At 42.5% G+C, this 26,500-nt stretch overlaps 1 protein-coding gene across 1 annotated transcript in view; it reads right to left on the reverse strand.

The window, feature by feature from the left end:
* Window positions 1-26,500, reverse strand: part of LOC132882081 (zinc fingers and homeoboxes protein 2-like) — a 95,641-nt gene that overhangs the window by 68,738 nt on the left and 403 nt on the right. Inside the window, exon 2 of the mRNA XM_060915309.1 lies at window positions 2,394-2,565. The gene's annotated coding sequence lies outside the window, so the exon portion shown is untranslated. The remainder of the gene's footprint in view (window positions 1-2,393; window positions 2,566-26,500) is intronic.

The following is a 26,500-nucleotide window of genomic DNA, read 5'->3' on the forward strand; positions in this document are numbered from 1 at the left end:
CGTGTCCATCAGACGTCCCTCAACACATCACGAGACCCCGAGAATTTACAGGAAGCACTCATTCTTTTTATGGCCTTCTGTGTACAGCCACCATGTGATACGTTCGCTAATATCAGCTTACTGACATCTTTCTATTCTTATAGCGCTGCATTTTGAGACTAAGCGCACCACTGTGTGTGTGTGTTCAGTCAGATGTGGAGACTGATTTAGCTGGAGTGAGAACTGGTGCTCTGAGGCACACATGACAAGTATCTCTCTCTCTCTCTCTCTCTCTCTCTCACACACACACACACAGACACACACCCTTAATTATCACACGTTTTCCGTTTTCCTCTTTGCACATTCCAGCTTTAGTGGAAGAGTAACAGCCCAGTGCACGCATATTGAGATCAGGCAGAGAATAAAATGTGCGCAGACCCAGCAGAGAGCCCACAGGGCAAACAGCTCTAATGAGAGTGATCAGCTCATGCTGGGGAATCCAAATTAGACTCCATGATGATGAACATCCTTTTTCAGTCTGGACCTCTTCTGCACTGTGTGATGAACATAGTCCAGAGTAAAAGCCTGAGAATACATTTACACATACGTTCGCTTCGTTCAAACACACTCTCTGGGGCTGAATCTCAGAATGAATGTTTAGGATACGTTACTTTACTTTTAGCCACGTAACGTAAGTCTATATGTGTTCTATTTCTAATGAAGTTTGTGCTCTACATGGGGTCATTATGGAACACGCTATGTAGTGAAGGTATGTGGGGAATAAAAAAGCATTTGGGCTTCGATAAATATCACCTAAATAAATAAATAATCAGGTGAAGACATGTTACGATGGGTTGAAATTGGAAAGCCAGATATCATGGTGAATAAAATTATAAAGACAGAAAGGCAGAGAGACAGACAGAGAGAGAGAGAGAGAGAGAGAGAGAGAGAGAGACAGAATATGACAGACAGACAGGCAGAAAGACAGAAAGAGAGAGAAAGGCAGAAAGAAAGAGAGAAACAGAAAATGAAAAAGAGAGAGGCAGAAAGACAGGCAGAAAGAAAGAAAGAGAGAGAAACAGAATATGACTGATAGACAGCCCGAAAGATAGAAAGACAGAGAGAGAGAGAGAGAGAGAATATGACTGACAGACAGCCCGAAAGATAGAAAGAGAGAGACAGAAGCAGAAAGAGAGAGGCAGAAAGACAGAGACAGGCAGAAAGAAAGATAGAAAGAGAGAGTAAGGCAGAAAGAAAGAGAGAGAAACAGAAAAGGAAAAAGAAAGAAAGAAAGAAAGAAAGAAAGAAAGAAAGAAAGAAAGAAAGAAAGAAAGAAAGAAAGAAAGAAAGAATATGACAGACAGACAGACAGACAGACAGAGACAGGTAGAAAGAAAGGCAGAAAGAAAGAGAGAGAAACAGAAAAGGAAAAACAGAGAAAGGCAGAAAGATAAACAGAGAGAGAGATAGAGAGAGAGAGAAGGGGAGAAAGAAAGACAGAGAAAGGCAGACAGGCAGAGAGAGAGACAGAGGCAGAGAGGGAGCAGAAAGAAATAAGAGAGAGAGAGAGAGAGACAGGAAGAAATAAAGACAGAGATAGAAAGAGAGAAAGGTAGAAAAAAGGCAGAAATAAATAAAGGTAGAAAGACAGAAAGAAAGACAGACAAGCAGAATGAAAAACTGAAAGACATACAAAGACAGACAGAAAGAAAGAAAAAGGTATTGTTGTATTGTCTCTTGGTGCGTGATCTTCTCTGCTGAAGAAAGCAACACAATTTTCATCTCCAGTGCTTCAGAGCTTCTGCTAATGCTGTCACTATTCAAGGATCATTAATATTCAAACGCAGTCAAATTATTACTATTTTATAATAATTAAAATTTGAATACATATTGGACACACACACACACACACACACACTTATCTAACCGTAACCCTGTCCTTGGAAGGACCATCCATTTTCATAAAGCTAATTAATACTACATTACATCTAAATCTAACTCTAACGTTAACCTCAGCAACTAAACAAAAACAGTTTTGCTCATTTTTTAATAAATACAAATCAATAAAAGCTGCAGGTTTTGGTAAACAAGCACATTTCCTCGTGGGGACCAGAACAAGGTCAAAACTTTCAGATATTTCTTTCCTTGTGTGGATATTTGGTCCCCACCAAGACACATGCCCCCCCCCCCCCACACACACACACACAGCATACAGCATGTCATGCCTGTTGGTGTAGCGTATGTGGTTTATAACCAAAGCCCACTCCCTCATGTGTTTAGCAGCTGATGCTCCTATAATAAACAGACCCACGCTACTACTGTGCTCCTTATTTTCCTGCAGGCCACACCCCTAACATCATCACCCAATGAAAACGGCGCATGAGTCAAATAAATAAACAGCGTTCTATACTCACAGAACTTCTGCGACTGCGAGGATTTCCCCTAGGAGAAGGCCTCCTGAAGCGCCCCTGCTTTGCACTCTTTCCTCTTTCCGTCTCCACTGATGTCCGTCTCCTTCACTACGCCACCAAGTCTGTCTCTCTCTCCCTCTCTGTCTCCGTCACTGGTCCTGCAGCTCTCTGGAATCTGAGACGAGAGAAAAATGTCAGCAGTGAGGAGGGGATGTGTGTGTGTGCGTGCGTGTGTGTGTGTGTGTGTGTGTGTGTACTCTCCTAGACAGGCCCTGAGACTACTAGGCTTTTGTGTTTGCCAAGAAACCGGAAGGCTGTTACCTGGGAAACGTGTGGCATGGCAGATTTGGCAAGGTTATTTGAATGCCGAAGCCGAGCACCGCTGCAGTTTTGGCGAGCTCGCGTCGTCTGAAACGCTGATCAGCGAGCAGTGACGCAGCACTTCATACTGCGACTCAGCTAGAAGTCAACACCGACTCGGGCCTCTAGTGAACTCTGAGAACCTGATCTCATTAGAAAATGTGGGTGAATCTGAACCAGCGGGGGCGATGTGCTTTCTTTCATTCCAACGAAGCCTGCCCTCGTTGCTAACCTTAACATTCACAACTGAATGCCATGTTGAACTTTCACGGACAAAAGCAGCGCAAGTCGGAAATAATACAGTGGATGCACGGCTGAGTAGAGTAAATACGTCATGGAAAAATAGTAGAAGAAATTTTTGACGATCGATAACTCGACATCTGTCATACGATGATTACATTATTAGAAAACACATACACCTCCTCATTCATGCAGCTATCTAATCAGCTAATCACGTGGTACGAGCACAGTGCATGAAATCATGCAGATATAGATCAGAGGGTGTGTGTGTGTGATCTGAGTGACTTGACACGATTGAGTATTTCATGAACTGCTGATCTCCTGGGATTTTTTTTTAAAATACATACACACACACACACACAGAACAGTCTCTTGAGTTTACACAGAATGGTGCGAAAAACAAAAAACATCCACAAGTGCCAGAACTGCATGTTGAACCGCTTTGCTGATGAGACAGCTCAAAGGAGAATGATCAGGGCCTGAGTTTCCTAAAAGCATCGCAGCACAAAGATCATCGTTGAATGGTAGCGCGAGCAGCACAATGAACGCTCTCTCTCCTAGTTAAGACGCTCTTAGCATTAAGAGGCTTACTGGTTCAGGCTGCCTAGTAACTCATATAATTACTCTTTATAACCGTGGTGAGCAGAAAAGCATCTCAATACACAAACCCTGAAGCAACAAAAGACCACATCGGGGTTTCACCCCTATTAGCCATGAACAAGAATCTGAGGCTGCGGCTGACAAGCTGGCCAAGAAGAACGAGCAAAAAATCAGCTGCATACAGAGTTTGCAACTTTTATTTAAAAAAAAAAAGTTAGAAAAACAAAAATCATGATATCTGTGCTATTTCAGGAACGTATAATGTGACATAATTTATTACAACATTCGATTATATTTAACAGTTATTCCACGAAATTGAGTTGTACATGAGCTGATAGCTGATGAGGTGCGTAGCACCAAGTTGGCTATAACCCATGTACGACGAGATTGAGTGGAATAACTGTTTTTTTCTCTCCACATTCACTGGATTTTGAAAAACCGAGCATGTTTATTTTTTTGCAAATTCGATAAATAAACCCTTAATACAAAATATCTGACAACGTTTAGGCGAATTTCTCAAAAACCTGCCGCTGGCTGCACGAATTGACTTTCGCGTTGTTGTTTTTTTTTTTTTTGTACAAAGTGCCATCTTGCTGTTGTGCCGAGGAATAGAACAGCTTTAAACTAGTGCTGTCAAGCGATTAAAATATTTAATCGCGATTAATGTCGCGACTGTCATAGTTAACTCGCGATTAATCGCAATTTAATCGCACATTTTTGTCACATGAAAAACCATTGTAATTCTCTTATCAGCATAAAAAAGTGAATGGGCTTGCTCACCGTTCGAACTACGGGGGTACACGGGGGATCCGAGATCCCCTGAAACAGACATGAGATCCCTTGAAAACATGATTTGGGAAATGTTGGGGGGTCTCTAAAATATTGGCAAAATGATGTTTATTGACATAGCAATCAGGTGTAACGGGAAGCATTTGCATATCCGAAGTGAGCGCGCAATGGAGAGCCGCGCTCTGAGACAAGCGCAAGCACCCCCCCAAGGGAAAAAAGGGACCCCCCGAAAATATCGGCATAGTTCGAACACTGGTTGTACCAATGTTTTTTTTTTTTTTTTATTGCAGAGCATAACACGTCTTGTCACAGCCACTGCAAAGTCAGGCTGGAGCCGCCGATGGGAAAACGAAACCTAAGCCGAGCACCGTGGCTCTTCGGGGGAGGGCAGAGGACTCTGGCTGTGCGGGGCGTGGCATTACAGTCTAGCTGCTATCGTTTTTCTAAGCAAAGTCTCTGTTCCAAGTTCCTGGCAGTTTCAAAAGCTTATGAAAAACCTACATCATGTCACAGAGCGTTAATCTCGCGATAAAAAAATTATCGCCGTTAAAATTGAGTCAAGTTAACGCGTTAATTACGCGACATTTTTGACAGCACTACTTTAAACATTATCTAATTCTTCCTTGGACATTTCAGTTGTGTAATTTTCAAACTTCGTTGAGCTTTTGAACCAGTTACAAAAAATTCAACATATTTTTAATGCTTAAAGATGAAGAATGTAAACAAACTGGCAAAATGACAGGAGCAATTTGTGAAAAATGCTATAATAAGAAGAATTCTTGAAAAAAACAGATACGTTCTTACCATCAAATACTTTCATTCCATATTTTGCTGGGGGTTTTTTTTGTATTTTTTGGGGTTTTGTTTTCGAGTACTTTTTATTTTGTCCTCGGTTGGTTCAGCAACGTGCGGCGCCATTTTGTTTTTCTCTACTCACGGTATATGAGCTGATATCAATTAATCAGAGCGTGCGACTGCTCATATCCGGTGAATGTGGATAAAATAATGCCTGATATTTATCTTTGCTATCCAAAAAATCCATCATTTTTTAAACATACATTTAGACAAATAATTTAACACAAAAAAGGAAGAAAAAAACCTAAGTCAGCAGAAAAATAGGTTACTTGTTACCAAGAGCAACAATAACTCCATAATTCTTATACAGATAATACATCATCCCATCACCATGTACTTACTTCTACCACGTCCATTGTTTTTTCTTTATCAGTTACAAAACACTAATACAAATCATTCTATGTGAACTTCCTGGTTCTGCACCATTTGTTTCTCCCATATAACTAATTAAATCGATAACACATGTCTGCTCCGAATACACACAGTGTTGATTGCTGCATCTCTTAATGACTAACACCTGATACTGACTCAATTAGGATGCTCCTCGATGTGTGATGCATCATCACCTCGGCTGCCTTCAGTCCATGAGAACACACTGTTCTGTGAGCTTCATTATGTCGTCTTCACGTCCTATTGGAAATATCCTAATTCCGAAGGGAATACACACGAAAGCTGTCACAATGTCGGGAACTTTAACAAATTAGTACATTATAATTTATTACTGTTGGAAATAATTAACTTCAGGATCTTAATCCTTCATCAGACCACTCTGCCGTTGATTATTTTCCGATAACAGCATGTGCACAAGTGTTTCAAGTGTTCCTTACTTGTTACTGCATTCGACTGTATTCATTTTTCAGCCTCGAGCTCTAAGAGGGCACTGAAATTTGACAAGCGTTTTAAAACTTCTTTCAAAAACTATGCAAAGTTTAAGCTTAATAAGGCAGGGAAGGTCACTGTTTACATGAACTATGAACCTGTCCACGACCAGCACATGCAGAACACCGTGGCAATGAGCACTAGTTATAGAAATTGAAGCATGTTGAAATTTAACCGGGTTTAATAGAATGTAGTATGTGATAAGTAAGTATAGTAAGTGATTAATCTATTCTTGTGGGAATAACAATTGGAACAAAATGTTGGAAACTTTTTGCTCAAATGTGGCCATTTATGGTCATCTTTACTTTTTGTACACTCCAGAAAAGTGGTAGGTAAGTGGATTAGCTTCTACACTAGTCACTGTATGTTTGAATCCCAAAGAGCCAGTGTTTGAGCCTTGAGCAACATGACTAACCCTAAACGATTCATTACATACTCAATTTATGGACATTATGGACACCTGGACACCATCATCACACGCCTATACACGAAGATGTCCACAAGTGCCAGCTACCGGTGGGTTTTTCCGCCTACACAGACAGTCTGCACTGGCTACTTCATCCATCCATCCCTCCATTATCTGTAGCCGCTTATCCTGTTCGACAGGGTTGCAGGCAAGCTGGAGCCTATCCCAGCTGACTACGGGAGAAAGGCGGGGTACACCCTGGACAAGTCGCCAGGTCATCACAGGGCTGACACATAGACACAAACAACCATTCACACTCTCATTCACACCTACGGTCAATTTAGAGCCACCAATTAGCCTAACCTGCATGCCTTTGGGGGAAACCGGAGCACCCGGTGGAAACCCACACAGACACGGGGAGAGCATGCAAACTCCACACAGAGCCACTGGGCTCGAACCCAGGACCTTCTTGCTGTGAGGCAACAGTGCTAACCACTACACCACCATGCCACCCTGCCAGCTACTCGATCCCAGAAAAAAGAAAAACTTGCCTTTCAATTTTCAAGTGATTTATATCATCTCCGCTGCCTATAATTTGCTGCAAATCCAACTATTCCACAACAAAATTGTCTAACATGACCGGAAGTAACCCCATATTTGTTGATCGATTCTCGTACGCTGATTGGCTGAGCCGGACCACATGACCACGCCGTAGTGTATGTAGTTATGTTACAGAGCCAGGCAGTGTACTACAGAGGGCAACTGAGAAAGCCAAGCACACACACACACATCTGGAGGGAAATTTCATAAATATTTTGCAAGTATTTTACAGGGAAATGGTTAGTAATTTATTAGCTGAGAATGCACCAGAAGCCACCAGAAGGAATGTAAATTTCAAAATTTTCTGGGGGGGGATGACCCCAGAGCCCTCTAGCATTAGCAAGCCTTTGGTGCGCTGCGGCAATTTTGCCGTCGCAAATTCCAGAGCTGCCTACTACTTTTTCTTTAGCCGACTACTGAGCAATTCCAGCGTTATGGACGTGACACTTGAACTCAAAATGGCAACAAATGACCCAGTGCATGTTTTATTGTCTCCCAGTATTTAAACAGGTGTTGCATATTTTAAGGCTGTACCATACTGGAGAAGTGATAGAACAAGAACAATTCCCATAGTACATCTGGGGCATGCCAGAAAATGCCAATAAAAGATGCGTTATGGATGTGACAGAAAAAGTATCACTTTTCTTGGGTGACTGTACATTTTTATCAAACTCTGTGAAATTGTAAACCTAATGTCGAAATGGAGATATCCATTTGATAGAGGGGTCCAAGGTGAATATTAAAAAATCTTTGTTTAAAATATTTTGTATTTCATGCAGAATTTCGGAAGGAAAAGTCAGCGTTATGGATGTGACGAAATTCCGTTATGGATGTGACGCGTCTGAAATCGACATGGCGTATGTTTAGAAAATCAGCAATTTAACCACCATAACCCTTTGAAAAACTCTCTAAATATCAGCTAAAACTATCAAAGTTCTTAAATAATATTTAGGATGGCTATTGTTTTGCTGTTTTGTGGATTTTAGCATACATTTCTGTGGCTTGTGACAATAATATAGAATTGTACATGATCAAAGTTGATTTTAGCTTGGGTTTTACATTTATAAGAAAGAAAGACTGACAGTGACATATTAGGTTGGTTACAAATTGGTTCAACTTATTCACATCTGTAAAATACAGGCCTAGGTGAGATCTCTGGGAGTGGTTTTGATGTATTACATGTTGCTTTATTTTTGCATGGTGAGGTTGACATTTACATGGAATTGCCCTTCTTCAGATTTTCTGGAGAACTCTGTATGTAGTATTGCATACAGATTATCCAGATTTAGTCTCCTATCCCCTGGGGTGTTCCAGTTCATCCCAAAAGTGTTCAGTGGGGTTGAGTTCAGTCAGGGCTCTGTGCAGGACACTCGAGAGCTTCCACTCCAACCTTGGCAAACCATGTCTTCATGGAGCTTTGTGCACAGGGACGTTGCCATGCTGGAACAGGTTTGGGCCTCAGAGTTTCAGTACCACTCCAGTATCCAAAGACTTCTAAAGACAGTTGACTTTGTTGCAACACTTGTTCACAAACTTTTTGCCATATAGTGTATGTACTCATTTGTGTATCTTTAGATGGACAGTGAGTAGCATTGCCAGATCACAGCTCCAGGGTTCCTGATTCCATGGTGGAAGCCATGCCCTAATGGTTAGAGAAGCAGCTTTGGGACCAAAAGGTTGCTGATTCAATTCCTTTGAGCAAGGCACCTATCCCCCAACTGCTCCCCAGGCTGCTCTGGGTATGTTGTACATCACTCTAGATAAGAGTGTCTTGTAATGTAATGTAATGTAATGTAATGTAATGTGATGATTCAATCATGAGCTCAGGTTACTCTCTATGGAGAGTTTCTGTGCATGTTCTCTCTGGATTCTCCAAAAAATAAAAAAATAAAACCATGCCAGTAGTTTAGATATCCATAACCGTTTATCCTGTGCAAGGTTGCAGGCAAGCTGGAGGCTATCCCAGCTGACTATAGGCAAGGTACACCCTGGACAGGTCTCCAGGTCATCACAGGGCTGAGACAAACAACTATTCACACCTATGGTCAATTTAGAGCCACCAATTATCCTAACCTGCATGTCTTTGGATTGTGAGGGAAAACTGGAGTAGCCAGAGGAAGCCCACCCAGACAACATGCAAACTCTACACAAAAAGGCCCCCATCAGCCACTGGGTTTGAACCCAGAACCTTCTCACTGTCAGGAAACACTGCTAACCACTACACCATCACACCGCGTAGTTTGACTAGTTACCCTTAATTGCCTTATGTCTGGGTGTGCATGATGTGTCTCATTCAGTGTTCCACCTCAAGCCCAGTGTTCTCAGTATAGACTCTGAATCCAGCACGTTACCATTAAACTAGCCCAACAACCTGCAAATCGGATTTTCATTTGGTCCGATTTTACCTTACAAAGTTTTCACCCAACTCAATCACCATCTTCCCCTGAGGACAGTCCAGAAGTTTTAGTATGACACATTAAAACGGAAAGCGACAGTGTTTCAGCGAATCAACATTCACCAGCCATGCTGACACACGCACTAACAGCCTTTAACGATAGTCAAACTAAGACACCATGTCATGGGCTTGCCGTGAATCCTGGACCTCCTTGGCACGGCTTACTGATGAGGAAACATCTGCTCTGGAAGATGTCATCACTGGGCAAAGCAAAGAACAGGAGAGTCATATTCAGTGGTGATGTATTGCCCGAGTGGTGCACAAAGAGCTGCCATTCACGGAGCAGATATGATTTCACACACTCCCACATGCTCTGTAGAACTTAAGTCTATCTAAATGTTATTACTGTTCCATTGTTTTGCATGGCATTTCCATTTACTCAATCCAAATTGACTTTTAACTGACACAGAATCTAATTCGAAGTTAAAGTGTTCCCAAACGTGTAATTTTAAACCATTAAAAATACTTGACGGAGAGAAACTGCTTGATATGTTATTATTAAACAGTTGAAGTAGAACTGTCATACGTACATCTCTTCAAGTTAATGCCAGGAAGTGCTTCTTCTATTTTTTTTTTTTACATCACCATAGCCAAACTGTTCTGAGAAAACTGTTATACAAGTTGATTATTTTCCAACAACATGTCCTGAAGTCCTTTTCCCCCAGTTATACCAAAGCAAATTGTCAAAAATTGAAATCTTTCACACTTTTTTTCCAATTATAGTTGCATTAAATGCTGTGAAACATCCATGAAACAAAGTTACTGTTACCATTTACGTTATAGCAGCTAATAAACAGTAAAAAGTTGTTTCCTCACTATCTTCTCTTTTTCTGAGACACAAAGATAAAAGTTTTTGAGTTCAAGGACACTCTAGTTCTTAATCAGCAACCAAAAACAGTGGTTACCTGGCAATCCTGGGATTTGAACTCACAATATTCTGGTGACTAGAGCTGAAGCTAACCTGAGCCATCACTGGACTGTAGGGAATGCTTACTCTTTGAAAACTTCGGCTGTGTTTGAAAAGGAAGGTTTCTGCCTTGTTGCTTAAAGCAGCTTTGAGACTAATGGCCCTTTTCCACTACCCTTTTTCAGCTCACTTCAGCTCGCTTCAGCTCACTTCGGCCCGACACGGCTCGCGTTTCGACTACCAAAAACCAGCACAACTCAGCTCGTTTCAGCCCTGCTTAGCCCCTAAAACTCGCACCGTTTTGGGGTAGGGCTGAAGCGAGCCAAACCGTGCCGACTGAGGCTGGGGGCGTGAGCAGACACTCCCCTGTGCACTGATTGGTGAGGAGGAGTGTCCTCACATGCCCACACACGCCCCGCGAGCGCGCTGGGATCTGTAAACACCGCAAACCCGGAAGAAGAATAATTACGAGAATTTCTGAAGCCTTATGCGCCTCGCCTCATCTATACGCTCTTGCCAGTATCTGTTGGCGTTGTCAAGCCACAGCACCAAGACCAGCAACACTAACGACTCCATGTCCTCCATGTTTATTGTTTACTATTCGGGTCGTGAGACTACCGCTTAAAAGATCACTGAATCAGTGACATACAGAGCATCGTGGACGAGTTCGCGGAGCGCAAGGCTCGTCGTATGCCCTTCAGATAATGCGCGCAGTAGGCTATTGATGTTTTATTATGAGCCATGTACAGTATGTCGCCGAATGTTTTTTTGTTTCTGAGTTACATGCTCGTTTGAAGGACTTAATGTACAAAATAACATAGTTGCACCCCGTAGTGTTGAAATTGGTAAACACAGTGCATTCAGTGAGGTTTGCACCGCCCTCCTTTTATTTCTGACTCTTCCTGCCACCACTCTGAGCGCTCATTCGTATGCCCTTCAAATAATGTGCGCAGTATAGGCTATTGATGTTTTATTATGAGCCATGTACAGTATCCTAATGTTTTTTGTTTCTGAGTTACATGTTCGTTTGAAGGACTTGATGTACTAAATAACATAGTTGCACCCGGTAGTGTTGAAATTGGTAAACACCGCAGTTGCGGACATTTTGTAGCCTAAAATGATGTTATGATAAGCTTTAATAAAGTGCCCGGTCATTTGCCCCGCCCCCGGCCCGGCTCTGACTTGTTCCGCCACTGTCACTGATGTCACTGTTTGCGCTGCTTAACGACATCACATGACGTCCACCCACTTTCGCTAACTCCACCCAATGTGTCCACCCACTTCCAGCCAGCACGGTTCAGCGCGGTTGTAGTCGAAATGCAACTCCAACAGCCCCGCTCAGCTCGACTCAGCTCGACTCGGCACGGCACGGCTCAGCCGCGTTTGTAGTGGAAAAGCGGCATAAAAGGTCACTGGTTCGATTCCCTGGACCAGCAGGAATGGCTGAAGTGCCCTTGAGCAAGAGCTTTGGCAGCTAAATTTTGTAAGGTTATGAGCTCAAATCCCAGGACTACTAGGATCACTACTGGGCTCTTAAAGGAACAACCCATGCTGAACAATGTGTTCAAACCTCTTTGGTCTATTTTCATTGTGGTTAATGGTTTCCTTGATTACCCACAAACCTGAAGATCATGACACGAGTGAAATTCAGCCCTCGTGTCATCTCTCAGGTGGGAGCCATGGCCTAATAGTTAGAGAGGCAGCTTTTGGACCAAAAGGTTGCTAGTTCAATTCCCTGGATCAGCAGGACCAGTTGAAGTGTCCTTGAGCAAGGCATCTAACCCCAGGCTGCTCTGAGTATGTTGTACATATCTTTGGATAAGAGTGTCTGCTAAATGCCTGTAATGTTGCCACAACAGGTAGGTGTCTCATATGGCAGGACTTTCAACTGAAGACCTTTTCTAAGGACATTCATTTTGAATGACCTTTTAGGACAGCATTGACGGTAATGTGTGACGTCAGCATGCCGTGTAACCAAATCATTCCATTCACCATCTTCCCCCCATTGCTTGATGGAGCTGCCTCAGATTTATGGGCAATAGGCAACATCAAGGACACATCGATGTTGCCTTCAAGTGGGGGTAGTTTGAAGGCATCACCTAGCCCTCCTCCTCTCCTGCCCAGCCTGCTCAAGACTGCTGTCTGTCCTGGCTCCCTGTTGGTGGAATGGCCTTCCCATTGAGGTCAGAACTGCCGACTCCCTGACCACCTTCAAGCGCAGACTGAAGACTCACCTCTTCAGGCTGCACCTCTCTCCTTCTTCCCTGCCCACTGTGTAACTGTGTATCAGTCTCAACCAACCCAGGCTGTGTACGGTCTAGCCTGGGGTTAGCCATTTGAGTGCCCTATTTAGTTGTACTTTATATGGTTGGTTTGTTTCCTTGGCTGTTTGAGTATTGGTATTTCAACAGAATATTACACTAGACATTGCTGTCACTTGTTCTTGTCTAGAAGTTCAACACTTTGTGTACCCGACTTTTACACTCGTTGTATGTCTGTGAAGGTTCTCAGTCATCCAGGTCATAGTAAACCGTAGGTGCTAAAAGAAGGCAACTGGACTTGCTTGAAATTCTTGAAGACGTTTTACCTCTCATCCTAAAGGCTTCTTCAGTTCTGTCTGACTAGTGGGGAGTTCCAGGTATTTATCCTCTAGTGGATCAAAAATGACCATCACTGAACAGAGGCGGTGGTCTAAGACACCACTTATCAGCCACCTACAATGCAGTCCTTGGCACACTTCCCAGACAACTGAATACAAACCCACACCAAAACTCAGCTGACTTCAATGACTCACAGGATGACAGAGAGAACCAACGACCCACAGATCACCCTAATGACTCTCTAGACTGCTAACACTGTCCACACCCAGGCCCCAGTGATCTACACCTACAAGGATGACTCAACAACTAAGGCCAAGTTTACACTAGACCGTATCTGTCTCGTTTTCTTCGCGGATGCACTGTCCGTTTACATTAAAACGCCTGGAAACGCCGGGAAACGGGAATCCGCCAGGGTCCACGTATTCAATCCAGATCGTGTCTGGTCCGGTGCTGTGTAAACATTGAGAATACGCGGATACGCTGTGCTGAGCTCTAGCTGGCGTCATCATTGGACAACGTCACTGTGACATCCACCTTCCTGATTCGCTGGCGTTGGTCATGTGACGCGACTGCTGAAAAACGGCGTGGACTTCCGCCTTGTATCACCTTTCATTAAAGAGTATAAAAGTATGAAAATACTGCAAATACTGATGCAAATACTGCCCATTGTGTAGTTATGATTGTCTTTAGGCTTGCCATCCTTCTACTTGCAAGTGGTAAGTGACGCGCATGCCCGATACGCACTAGGATCACACACACAGCGGCTCAGTCCCAAATCACTGTTCGTGCACTTCACTCGCGCGCTCTGTGAGCTGCGCAGGGCCGGAGTGCGCACCCTCCAGAGGGCACTCGCTGTTCAGGGCGGAGTGATTTGGAGCGCAGGATGCCTGCGGAGCCGAGCGTATCCGTGTACTGGCGTTGCTGTGTGCACGCGAATCGTGTATTGGCGTTGCTGTGTGCACGCTAATTGTTTTAAAAACGTTAATCTGATGATCCGCTGATACGGTCTAATGTAAACCCCACCTAAGGTGACCTTAACGACTCTCCGGAGGGTTGCTTTTTGATCCACTAGAGGATAAATACCTGGAACTCTCTACTGGTCAGACAAAGCTGAAGAAGTCTTTCAGATGAGAGGTGAAACGTCTTCAAGAATTTCAAGCAAGTCCAGTTGCCTTCTTTTAGCACCTACAGTTCACTGGTTGTATGTCACACTGGATAAAAGTGTCTGCTAAATGGCATGTAATGTAATCTTAGAAAACTAGACACGAGTTTGATTAGTTTCCAGTGGTCCATGATGCCTCGCTGTCTTGTTAGACATCCTCCTGAGACAGCATTTCCCCCCGTTTTGAACATACCAATTGTGTCAGACAAAAAATAAAACGAAAGTTGCCTAAAATGGCCATCATAACAAACAGAAACATACAACAAGAGTAGAGGAACAGAAGTAGAAATGTTCTCTGAGATTTGCAGCAGAGATCCTGCTCCCTGACATGGAAACCTACCAGCAGCATATGGTTCAGCTGTCGCAGACAGTAAAAGTGACCATTATCCGGAGTGACCTCATGGCTTTGACTGTGGCCAGTGGCACTGAAACATGTGGCGTTATCTTCTGCCATGGTAGCATGCACCAGCTGGCTAAACAGATACAAGCTTTCAGATTTCTACATTGCTTTGCTAAATTTCAGTACAAATCAATGTAGAGTGATTAGCCAGGATAGACGTTTGGTGTGTCAAGGTACCTCAGACAACATCAATGCAGGAACAGTAGCGGTAATATCGCTATATTATCGTTGATTCAGAACTAGTATAAGCAGATTAACCTTGCTCCCATGCAATGTGGCTCTGGAATTAGCGGTTTATTCAAAATCAGGCTATCCATACACCTCCTCCAGTCCTCCTGGCCTGAATACTTACAGGATCAAAGCTCATGAAATCAGCATGTTAGAAGTAAACTCAAGAGACGTATGATCAGGGTGGAGCCTTTCTTGCTTGTCCTGACCAAAGCGAGAGATTTTTTAAGGAGGTGTTCTGGCACTACAATCTCTCAAGGCTGGCAGCTTCACGCTAGGATTCTGGCAATGCACCATACAGCAAATATCTCACACCAGGGGTAAAGAAGAGGGGAGAGAAAGCGCTAAGAAGTAAAGGAAGGAGAAAAAACCAAACAAACACTTCAAATGGATGAGTCTTTTTAAAGTAATTTAAGTTGCAGCTTTAGCAGTGGCTCAAGAGAGGAGAAAAGATGGCCCGGGTCTGTGTTTCCATGCTATTGCGAGACTATAAGCTGCAGAATGTGCCATGTAAACATCTCATTCCAGTCATGCACTCCCAATAAGGCAGAGAGTCTGGAGTGGTTACTACAACAAGCACAAATGGGGTATTATTAGAATAAGACCTGTGATGATATACATACACTGTTAATGTTCACTTCATGTTCACTTCATTTTAAGTGCTGCGCACTGCTCGAAGTTATCTAAAAAAAATAATAAAAAAGAGTCGGCTAGTTTTAAGAGAACATGCCAGCAAAAAACAATTAGAGAAACAATAATCTACACTCGCCGGACACTTTATTAGGAACACCCAAACAAGTACTTGCTGTTTTATACAGTTATTTAATCAGCCAATCCCTTGACAGCAACACAAATGCAGGCACAAATCAAGCGCTTCAGTTAATGTTCACTTCAAACATCAGAATGGGAAAAATTGTGATCTCAAAGTGTAACATTCACTGTGGCATGGGTGTTGGTTTGAGCCAGATGGACTGGTTTGAGTATTTCAGAAACTGCTGATCTCCTGGGGTTTTCACACACAACAGTCTCTAGGGTTTACACAGAATGGTGTGAAAAACAAAAAACATAGAAGGAGTGAGCAATAGTTCTGTGGGTGGAAACAAACACCTTGTTGATAAGAGAGGTCAGAGGAACATGGCCAGATTAGTTCGAGCTGCCAGGAAGGATCTAGTAACTCATATAATTGCTCTTTACAACCGTGGTGAGCAGAAAAAGCATCTCAGGTGGTGTTTACATTAGACCGTATCCGTCTCGTTTTCGTCGCGGATGCACTGTCCGTGCACATTAAAACGCCGGGAAACGACTCCACAGGCGGAACAACTTGAATCCGCCAGGGCCCACGTATTCAACCCAGTTCGTATCTGATCCGGTGCTGTGTAAACATTGAGGAACGAGGAAACGCAGTGCTGAGCTCTAGCTGACGTCGTCATTGGACAACGTCACTGACATCCACCTTCCTGATTCGCTGGCGTTGGGATCACACACACAGCGGCTCAGTCCCGAATCACTGCTCGTGCGCTTCACTCGCGTGCTCTGTGAGCTGCGCAGGGCCGGAGTGCGCACCCTCCAGAGGGCACTCGCTGTTCAGGGCGGAGTGATTTGGAGCGCAGGAGGAAGCGCTGAGCCGCACTGAGGTTTATTTACACATTTCAACTTATTTACCTCCTTCAGGCGCTTAAACTCAGTGAGAACATGAACATCACAGCCAGGTGTGTTTATCTGCTGGAGAAGGTGTTCGCTTGCCATCCTTCCACTTGCAAGTGGTGAGTGACTTGCGCATGCCCGATATGCACTGGGATCATGTGACGTGCCGTCTAATTAGTCATGTGATTAGCGTATCCGTGTATTGGCATTGCTGTGTGCACGCGAATCGTGTATTGGCGTTGCTGTGTGCACGCGAATCGTTTTAAAAACGTTAATCTGATGATCCACTGATACGGTCTAATGTAAACACCACCTCAGCATGCAACAACAGAAGACCACATTGGGTTCCACTCCTGCCAGCCAAGAACAGGAATCTTAGAATCACGAACAAGTTCCTATTAAAGTGGCCGAGGAGTGTATGTCACCTCTATGTTTAAAAAAAAAAGGCTAATTACGCTTCTTGTAGGATGAGGTTTCTTTGCTTGATGTTCTACAACACTGAACGTAACTATAAATAAAGAAAAAGTATGACACCATTTGTAATATAGCGATGTAATCACTGGCAAATTGTTGTGGTATAAGAGGAATAAAACATGCTGTTATTGGAAAATAATCAGCACGCACAACAGTCTCTAGAATTTACACAAAATGGTGTGAAAAACAAAAAACATTGATTGAGCGACAGTTCTGTGGGTGGAAACAAACGCCTTGTTGATAAGAGAGGTCAGAGGGAAATGGACAGATTGGCTCGAGCTGCCAGGAAGGATCTAGTAACTCATATAATCACTCTTTACTACCGTGGTGAGCAGAAAAGCATCTCAGCATGCAGCAGCAGATGGGTTCCACTCCTGCAGCCAAGAACAGGAATATTAGAATGAAGAACAAGTTCCTATTAAAGTGGCCAGTGAGTGTACAGTGCCTTAAAGGAACAGTCCACCATACTTCCATAATGAAATATGCTCTTATCTGAATTGAGACGAGCTGCTCTGTACCTCTCCGAGCTTTGCGCGACCTCCCAGTCAGTCAGACGCGCTGTCACTCCTGTTAGCAATGTAGCTAGGCTCAGCATGGCCAATGGTATTTTTTGGGGCTGTAGTTAGATGCGACCAAACTCTTCCGCGTTTTTCCTGTTTACATAGGTTTATATGACCAGCGATATGAAACAAGTTCAGTTACACAAATTGAAACGTAGCGATTTTCTATGCTATGGAAAGTCCGCACTATAATGACAGGCGTACTAACACCTTCTGCGCGCTTCGACAGCGCATTGATATCTGAGCTCCGTATCAATGCGCTGCCGAAGTGCGCAGGTGGTGTTAGTACGCCTGTCATTGTAGTGCGGACTTTCCATAGCATAGAAAATCGCTACGTTTCAATTTTTTTTAACTGAACTTGTTTCATATCACTGGTCATATAAACCTATGTAAACAGGAAAAACGCGGAAGAGTTTGGTCGCATCTAACTACAGCCCCAAAAAATACAATTGGCCATGCTGAGCCTAGCTACATTGCTAACAGGAGTGACAGCACGTCTGACTGCGTCTGACTGACTGGGAGGTCGCGCAAAGCTCAGAGAGGTACGGAGCAGCTCATCTCAATTCAGATAAGAGCATATTTCATTATGGAAGTACGGTGGACTGTTCCTTTAAAAACTACTGAAGGCTAAGATGACCCTATTTACATATCTTTTTAATAAATAAATAAATAAATAAATAAATAAATAACAGCAGTTTTCTGAATAACAGTTTCTCACCCTGTTTTGTCAAATTTCTAACCTGATCCCATGACATACTTAACATTTGAATTTCACCGCTGTACGTTTCATCGTAACAGGATATAAAAATCATATCTGGTGGAAGGTTATTGCCTGTCATCTTAAATCCATCAACAGGGATTCTGTACCCAACTCATTACCTCGTTTATGACTTATTCTTCTTCTTCCTGTCATTACGACTTGACTAATTGCGGATAATGATGAGCATGGAAACACAGCCAGTGGGTTTTAGTGGGCTCGGAGAAGGAAAGTGTACGTGCTGCTTATGACTTGCACTTTCTGGCAACTTGGCCTGACTTGCACAATCCTCATGAAAAGCTCTGCAGTATGTAAACAACACAATTTTGCAAGATGGCAGTTCATGCAAAAAAGCACAGATGAATGCATTCTTCATGCTGGAATTGAAATCTATCCCCTCCCTTTTTTTTTGTCCCCCCCCCCCCCCCGTTTTTTTTTCTTCTTTCCTCTGCATCAATACAAAACAAATCAGCTTAAAATAAAGCAGAATCGTTATGATATTATAGTTGGAACAGTTAAAGACAAGGATATGTTTCTTTCACTTCAGTACAGAAAAGGGGCAGGTTCATGCTTCTTTTAGAGAAGAATTCAGGACGGAATCGTATCAGCTAATCTAGATTTAAAAAAAAAAAGGAAGTTCAGAAAGCATTAATATACACAGGAACTCATCCTGATCTGTTTCTAGGGAAAAACCACCTTTAATCCATTTACATATTAAGCTGTCTCCATAAGTAATATCATCCATAAGTAGACATGAACTATAGCAGTCACTGTGAAATTTATGTTTGAACTGAATCCTCTGGCGGACAGTTTGATCCCAATTTGACTTATGAAGGCTGCAGAGCCCGAGCGCATGAGAAGCTGAGAGTTAAGGGCCTTGTCCAGGTGGCTTTCAAACAGGATTTTAACTCAACCTTCTTTTCACTAGTGTAGTGGTAGCCTACTTAAACCACTGACACACCACAAATTGGTGCATTCAAGTCATTTCATGGTCAAATGCTCCAGTGTAACTCCAATCATTACCACTTGGTTAAAAATAAGTAAATAAATAAATAATAATACGAGTTGTAGAATACTTTACAATACTCTAATCTTAATCGTCATCTAATTAGGTACATATTTGGTTCATATATTTGAGCAAGAAGTCAAATCACAATATTTGAAGACATTTCTACAATACACAGCACATATACAGTAGTGTCCAAAAGGCTGACGCACATGTAAAGAAATGCTGTAGACCAAAAATGGCTTAAAAATAATGAAATGAAATGTTTCAACATAAAAACAAGAGCGGTCTGAGAGCACAATGTCCCTCGCTGGCAACTCTGCCATAACTCTGATAAAATGTGACTGAATTGAACAAAATTGCAATATGCGTATTATCGACGTATAACAAAGAATCCTGCCAAGTTTTGTGAAATTCCTCCAAAAGTTGTGAGAGGAGTTGATTTCAGACGACGAGCACCCTTCCTGGGACGGATGGAGGGACGGACATCGCCACGACATAATCCCCCTTCGGGCCTTTCAGCCAGCGGAGGATAAAAATTGTGAGGGAAGTTGATTTCAGAAAGCAAGCACACCTTGATAAAATTGCCAAAGTACAATTTTGTTAATAATCAAGGGCATAACTCTGGTAAAACTTTGTCCAAATTAAATGAAATTTCAATATATGCGTATAACTGTCATCTAACAAAGCCTTTTGCCAAGTTTGGTGAAATTCCTCCACAAATTGTGAGAGGAGTTGATGTCAGAAGAACGTACACCCTCATGAAATTGTCAAAGTACAAGTTATTTAATCAAGGGTCAAAACTCTGGTAAAGTTTTCACAAACGAAATTAAATTGCAATATGCGTATTACCGTCATATAACAAGGCATTTTGCCAATCTTCGAGAAATTCGTCCAAAAATTGTAAGAGGAGTTGATGTCAGAAGGCGAGCACACTTTCATGAAATTGTGAAAGTACAAGGTTGTTAATCAAGGGCTGTAACTCTGGTAAAATGCGACTGAATTGAACAAAATAACAATACGCGTACTACCGACATATAACAAAGCCTCTTGCCAAGTTTGGTGAAATTCCTCCATGAACTGTGAGAGGAGTTGATTTCAGAAGGAAAACACACTCTCATGAAATCGTCAAAGTATAATTTTGTTAATCAAGGGCTGTAACTCTGGTAAAATGTGACCAAATTTAAGGAAATTGCAATATGCGTATTACTGACATATAACAAAGAATCCTACCAAGTTTGGTGAAATTCCTCCAAAAATTGTGAGAGGAGTTGATTTCAGAAGGTGAGCGCCCTTCCCGGAACGGACGGACGGACGGACGGACAGACATCGCCACGACATAATCCTCCTTCAGGCCTTTCAGCCAGCGGCGGATAAAAAATACTATAAACAGCAGTAAGCCATAATAAATGAACAATGCAAAGTCAGTATTTGGTGTGAGACGACCCTTTGCTTAAAAAAAATAGCAGTCTCAGGTACAGTGAGTGCAGTTTTATAAGGAAATGAGCTGTAGGTTTTACTGAGCATCTTGCAGAACCAACCACAGTTCTTCTGGACACTTTGACTGTCACACTCGCTTCTTCATTTTGCACCAAAACCCAGTCGTTTTCTTTTTTAATCTGAAAAGTGCTATCTTATAGAATATGCTGCTCAGATACAATTTTTTTTTTTTTTTTTAATCTGTAACATTTAATTTTGTGCTGGAAAATGAATAAATGTTTGGAACTCTAAAATGTACTGACTCGATAATGTAGAAGTTATAAAAAAGAAATCTATAACAAAGTCTCATCTCATTATCTCTAGCCGCTTTATCCTTCTACAGGGTCGCAGGCAAGCTGGAGCCTATCCCAGCTGACTACGGGCGAAAGGCGGGGTACACCCTGGACAAGTCGCCAGGTCATCACAGGGCTGACACATAGACACAGACAACCATTCACATTCACACCTACGGTCAATTTAGAGTCACCAGTTAACCTAACCTGCATGTCTTTAGACTGTGGGGGAAACCGGAGCACCCAGAGGAAACCCACGCGGACACGGGGAGAACATGCAAACTCCACACAGAAAGGCCCTCGCCGGCCCCGGGGCTCGAACCCAGGACCTTCTTGCTGTGAGGCGACAGCGCTAACCACTACACCACCGTGCCGCCCTATAACAAAGCCTGTATGAAGTAAAAAAAAAATATATATATATATATAGGGTGCCGAAAACTTTTACACAGTAACATTTAACAGTTGTTCCATGAAATCGAGTCGTACCTGAGCTGATAGCCGACGAGGCGCGTAACTGTTTTATTTTATCCACATTCACTGGATTTTGAGAAACAGAGCATTTTTATTTTTTGCAAATTTGATAAATAAAAACTTTATACAAAACATCCGACAAAATAATTTCCGCTTAGAATGTAAACAAACTGGCAAAATGACAGTAGCAATTTGTGAAAAATGCGATAATAATAATTATTGAAAAATAAACAAGATACAGTATGTTCTTACTATCGAATACTTTTATTCCATATTTTGTTGCTTTTTTTTTTGTAATTTTTGGGGTTTTGTTCTCGAGTAGTGTTTTTATTCCGTCCTCGGTTGGTTCAGCAACATGCTCCGCCATTTTCTTCTTCTTCTTTAGGGTTTTTTGGTGGTTGGCAAACCGACTTAAAGGTGCATTACAGCCACCGACTGGGCTGGAATGTGGAACAGGAGATATTGGGGGGGGGCAAAAAACTATATTCTTTTAGCTATTTTTGTTTCTTTCAAATACTCGATAACAAAGTAATATGTCTGACTTGATGAGCTCCGCCATTTTGTTTTTCTCTACTCATGGTATACTACGAGCCTAGTAGTACAGTAGAGTAGCCAATCAGAGCGCCCGATTGCTCATATCCAGTGGATGTGGATAGAATAAATGTGTGTGTTTGACAGAAACTGCGAGCAAAACAGCAGAACTGCATTAAAAATATCCTGTTTAAGGGTTTGGTGGAGCTTTTATTTTATGTCTACAAATATACAGTACATACATTATCGTTACACCGAAAAGGAGAAATTTTTGGCTATTTTAAATAGTCAGGATAATATTAAAATCAAACACTAATTCCAAGTTTCATTCAGTTTGTTCTAAAAAAATCTTTATCATAAGATCAGGATACCCATGGTATCAATCTATGTATAATTTATCATGATATCAATGTTGTAGCATCCTAGTCTAAACCCTATATGAAACATATATTATTATTTTCCATTATTCCATACTTAAACATTCAACGTGTGAACTGTCGGCCACTTGGAGTCACATCGAGACCATTTAGAGTAACCACTGTTTTTGGGAGGCGACAAGAAACTGAAGAACCCTGAGAAAACCCACAAAGGCTCAAGGAGAACATGGACGAAAGCTCTACATGGACAGTTCCTCAAAGTCAGGATTGAACCTTGGTGCTCTGCTCCAACAATGCACTACTTCAATGACAATCCAAATCATTTTCAAACACCCAGTTGTTGTTTTTCTTTTTTCCCCCTGACATCCATACAAAACACTGTAGTGTCGTGGATCATACTGGTGTTCAGTTCAATCTTTGCAGACTATGAAACAGGTCAGAGCGGTGACAGCGGTGTTGTGCAAGCCTGTAGAGGATTATTTACATTTATTCATTTGGCAGATGCTTTTATCCAAAGCAGAGTACAAGTGAGGATCCAATCCAAACACAGAACCGGGCTGGCGAGGGTGAGTGATTTTGCTTAAAGGAAAACCCCACCCCAAAACCCATTAAATGTGTTTATATTGAAATATCTGTGATGGTTCTAGTGAGAGAGTGAGTTCAATGCTAATGTGTTGGTTTCTCGTTATTCCTGTGAAAATCTCGTGGCTGTATGTTGCTCTGACACTGACACCATAGAAAGACACTTGTGTCTTGCATGATTACAATATGTCTTTTCCTTTAAAAAAATACATCAGCAGTGTCACATATAAGTGAAAAGAGTCATGTTTTCCTCTAAGCTCCTAAGAGCTTTTGATCTTACTCATCATTTTCATTTTCAGTGATGAGAAATGTAGTACAGACATCGAGGAGATGTTGGTGCAAACGCTGGCAGTTGTGCTGAGTTACAGTCGAGACTTGGCTCAATTAGTTCGTGATTTATGAGATGACGAGCATGATGGCAGTTCTAGTATGATTGTTGAAGCTTTGGAAGCTTCGGCCGAGTAGGCAGATGAAGAGATAGGAGAGCTGAACAGACTAAAGGACTAAAGCACTGCTGCATCGCAGTCTTTAGGTAGAGATTACATTACGTTACAGCCGTTTAGCAGACGCTCTTATCCAGAGCGATGTACAACATACCCAGAGCACCCTGGGGGGCAGTTAGGGGTTAAGTGCCTTGCTCAAGGGCACTTTAGCCATCCGTGCTGGTCCAGGGAATCAAACCAGCTACCTTTTGGTCCCAAAGCTGCTTCTATGACACGAGGGTGGAATCTCACTCTTGCCACGATCAGCAGGTTTGTGGGTAATCAAGGAAACCATTAACCACAATGAAAACAGAAAACGGACCAAAGAGGTTTAAAGACATTGTTCAGGGTGTTCTTTTAAGTGCCCAATCGTGACCCTGGTAGTCCTGGGATTTGACCCGACAACCTTCCAAAACTTTAACCGCCAAACCTCTGCTCTTGTTACACCGTAATTATGATGACAATAAACAGCTTTACAGAAATGTAAACTGCAAAGAAAACAAACACTTATCTCATCTCATTATCTCTAGCCACTTTATCCTGTTCTACAGGGTCGCAGGCAAGCTGGAGCCTATCCCAGCTGACTACGGGCGAAAGGCAGGGTACACCCTGGACAAGTCGCCAGGTCATCACAGGGCTGACACATATACCCTGTCTACACTAGGGATTTTGTACCGATACGAAACTACTTTCGTACCGCAACACCTGTCCATACTAGCAACTATACCGGTACTGTAGCAGTATAACTGCATCGGTACGAAACCCACAAATGTATGGGTTTCGTATCGGTACGGTATCGGTACTGTAGCGCTTCGCTGTAGTGTGGACAGATGAAGCGGCTCTGTATCGATACAAATATAATGTGCATGCGCAAAGTCACGCACCTCAATCGATGTCTTCGCTGAATAAAATAGTGAAGAACGGAGATTCGTTTTCTTTGTTTCTTTCTCAACTGCCTCGCGCATTTTATACGACTCGACTGAATAAATGACCACCAGAAATACAGACTGTACATTGACAACAAAAAGCACACACACATCCGCCATATTCTCGGAAGGAAGTTGGTAACCACGGAAACATTTTGCGCACGCGCATTTCAACTACCGTGAAAGAAAACCGCAAACATTTCTCGCTAGTGTGGACAGATGCACTAAACTGTACCGGTATACTTTGTATCGATACAGTTATATTGTACCACTTTCGTACCGGTATACGTGTGAACACAGCATTAGACACAGACAACCATTCACATTCACACCTACGGTCAATTTAGAGTCACCAGTTAACCTAACCTGCATGTCTTTGGACTGTGGGGGAAACCGGAGCACCCGGAGGAAACCCACGCGGACACGGGGAGAACATGCAAACTCCACACAGAAAGGCCCTCGCCGGCCCCGGGGCTCGAACCCGGACCTTCTTGCTGTGAGGCGACAGCACTAACCACTACACCACCGTTGCCGCCTATATTATATTATATTATATTATATTATATTATCCCTCAATCCGGCGGCACGGTGGTGTAGTGGTTAGCTCTGTCGCCTCACAGCAAGAAGGTCCTGGGTTCGAGCCCCGGGGCCGGCGAGGGCCTTTCTGTGTGGAGTTTGCATGTTCTCCCCGTGTCCGCGTGGGTTTCCTCCGGGTGCTCCGGTTTCCCCCCCAGTCCAAAGACATGCAGGTTAGGTTAACTGGTGACTCTAAATTGACCGTAGGTGTGAATGTGAGTGTGAATGGTTGTCTGTGTCTATGTGTCAGCCCTGTGATGACCTGGCGACTTGTCCAGGGTGTACCCCGCCTTTCGCCCGTAGTCAGCTGGGATAGGCTCCAGCTTGCCTGCGACCCTGTAGAAGGATAAAGCGGCTACAGATAATGAGATGAGATGAGATGAGATCCCTCAATCCCCCTGACACACCAGTCCAGTGATCTGACCAGAATATTCTTGTGTTTAGTTGAACACATTTTCCACCTATTTTAAAATAACCTGCATTAAATTCAAACCAGACCTAACAAGTGCTTAAAGGACATCCTGTACGAATAGTATAGCTTATAAAGTCCCAAAACAGTTCAGTTTAAAACTAAAATCATAACTATATCTGGGATAATATCCTATACAGTACTGCTAATATCACGTTAGCCTGCTAGCACCCAGATACTTATCCAAGCCCCAATTTGAACACATTGTCCTGTTTTGTTTTTAAAATGTTCACGGAATGTTCTGAAAATGGACTCAATGAGCTGAGATCATATCAAGTCAGAGATATGAAGAAAAAAAAACACACAAAATAAACCACAAGCTAGCAGGCTGGCTAAAGTAAAAATACAGGACTAGCCACCTAGCTAACTGAAGTCTTTAGTTGAAAGCACTGTTATGTCGGTGCTTAACATTGAACAGGGCGACATTTTGGACTTTTAAACAGTTATACAGCTTGTATATGTGTGTAATTATCATGTCTGTGGTTGTGCGTGTGTTTTTAAGAGTCGTTTTGTGAGGCTAATTCAGCAGGCTAAGCTAGCAAAATATCCTAAATACCCCCTTTGGAAAGCCCAGTTGCCGGTGGCAACAGCAGCACTTTTAATGTACAAAGTTGGCTTGTGCAGTTGGGCTTCAACTGTAACTGTGCTTTTTTTTCCCTCTTCTTTTCTTTTTTGACGCATGTAAAGAAGATAAACTTGTCAGAATGTACGACTGAACACTATAAAAAGTGATTTTGTAACCTAGTAACGCTGATACAATGTTGATACAATGTTGATATTTATGTACAGCTGACCTACAGCTTGGGGTTACATTGTATCTCTCTCTCTCTCTCTCTGTGTGTTATGTAAATAATAATAATAATAATAATAATAATAATAATAATAATAATAATAATAATAATCTGTATTCTTGTTGCTGTGTTTGTTTGTTTTTTTATCATGTAAAAACAGTATCACTTGAGAATGATCCTGCGGATTATTTGTAAACTACCAAAGATGATT

This window comes from Neoarius graeffei, chromosome 2, assembly GCF_027579695.1.
Source record: "Neoarius graeffei isolate fNeoGra1 chromosome 2, fNeoGra1.pri, whole genome shotgun sequence".
Classification (NCBI taxonomy): domain Eukaryota; kingdom Metazoa; phylum Chordata; class Actinopteri; order Siluriformes; family Ariidae; genus Neoarius; species Neoarius graeffei.